Genomic DNA, 1,202 nt, shown 5'->3' on the forward strand with positions numbered 1-1,202 from the left:
GTGGGCCCCAGTCCCACTTCTACTTCTCTTTCCCTGTCATGAGGCAAGAAAAAAAAGCATCACCTGGTTTCTCTTCCAATGACTAGTGGAGTCTGTAGTCCTAGAGTGGCTCACATACCCAGCCATTATGTGTTCTGGGGAGTACGGTCCAAGAAGCCCTCTTGGACTTCCATAATTGGCTACACATATGAGAGAAGTCCATTTCTATGGGGGCAGAGGAAAGAAGGCACCAGGCACTGTGTCCACCACTAAGGCAGCCTGCAATTCACTCCCTCAATTCACACCATTGTCCTTGGTGTGGGGGATGGGGAAGGTGGCAACCTTAGGCACAAACCCTGAAGCCCTAACTGCTAGCTCATTGTTTTGAAAAGAGCAGGACCCTAGCCAGTGCAGCTCAGTACGTTGGAGCATTGTCCCATAGACAGAGTGGTCATGGGTTCAATTCCCAGTTAGGGCACATACCCAAGTTACAGTTTCAATCCATGGTCAGGACACATATGAGAAGGCAACCAATCAATGTTTCTCATATTGATGTCTCTCCCTCTCTCTCTCTCTCTCGCTCTCTCTCTCTTGCTCTCACTCCCTCCATCCCTCCTCCCAATCCCTCTCTCCCTTACCCCTCTCTAAAAACAATGAAAAATGCCCTCAGGTGAAGTTAAAAATACATATTAGAAAAAAAAAGAAAACACCAGGTACTTCGTTCTTTATAGCATAAGAAGAGCCTGGGTTTGGTGTCAGACAGCCCTAAATTTAAATCCCACCTTACCACTTATGGGCCAATGGCTCTTGAGCAACCACTCAACCACTCAACCACTCTGAGCCTCAGTTTCATCTATAAAATGGTAATAGTAAGAGCTACCTTTCAGAAACATTTGCATTGAATGAGATGATGTATATACGGCAGCTAGATTGGTGCCTGGTAGATAGTGGGTGCTCAATAGATGGGACACTTTATAAGCCTTGTTTCATGGTGTCTTGAGCCAAAAGGATCAAGTTCAGCCCAGCGTCTCCATTTCAGCCCTTTAAGAGCTCCTCAGCCCTAGAGATCCTGCCTGTCTCCCGTGCTGAACCCTCCCCAGGACAGCAGGCCCTGTAGGGGAAGACGGGCCCCACAGTGGGCAGCCCAGGCCCATGTGGTAGCTGCTGGACAGATCCCTCCACCCCCAAGTCCAGCCCATTCAGGCCAAGTTTTCCTCTAGAGT

This window comes from Pteronotus mesoamericanus, unplaced genomic scaffold (assembly GCF_021234165.1).
Source record: "Pteronotus mesoamericanus isolate MK-2021 breed Mesoamerican mustached bat unplaced genomic scaffold, CSHL_Meso_final scaffold_167, whole genome shotgun sequence".
NCBI classification, from domain to species: Eukaryota; Metazoa; Chordata; class Mammalia; order Chiroptera; family Mormoopidae; genus Pteronotus; species Pteronotus mesoamericanus.